Below are 333 nucleotides of genomic sequence, written 5' to 3' on the forward strand. Positions count from 1 at the left end.
TGCGCCACCCATGCCTGTCTTAAAATTTTTTTAGAAAAGAAAATACCACAATGAAATCTATTATTTTGTATGTTTTCTTAAAAATAAAAAAAAAAAAAAACAAACACTTGGGGCTGGAGAGAGGGCTCAGTGGTTGAGAGCACTGGCTGCTCTTGCAGAGGACCCAGGTTCAGTTCCCAGTACCCATATGGCAGCTAACAACAGTCTGTAACTCCGGTTCCAGGGGGTCTATCGCCCTCTTCTGTCCTCTACAGGCATTGCATGACATGGGTACACTTACATACATGCAGGCAATGTACTCATACACAAAATAGTAAAATAAAATATTTTAAA

This window comes from Nannospalax galili, unplaced genomic scaffold (genome assembly GCF_000622305.1).
Source record: "Nannospalax galili isolate Female #2095 unplaced genomic scaffold, S.galili_v1.0 scaffold300, whole genome shotgun sequence".
Taxonomy (NCBI): domain Eukaryota; kingdom Metazoa; phylum Chordata; class Mammalia; order Rodentia; family Spalacidae; genus Nannospalax; species Nannospalax galili.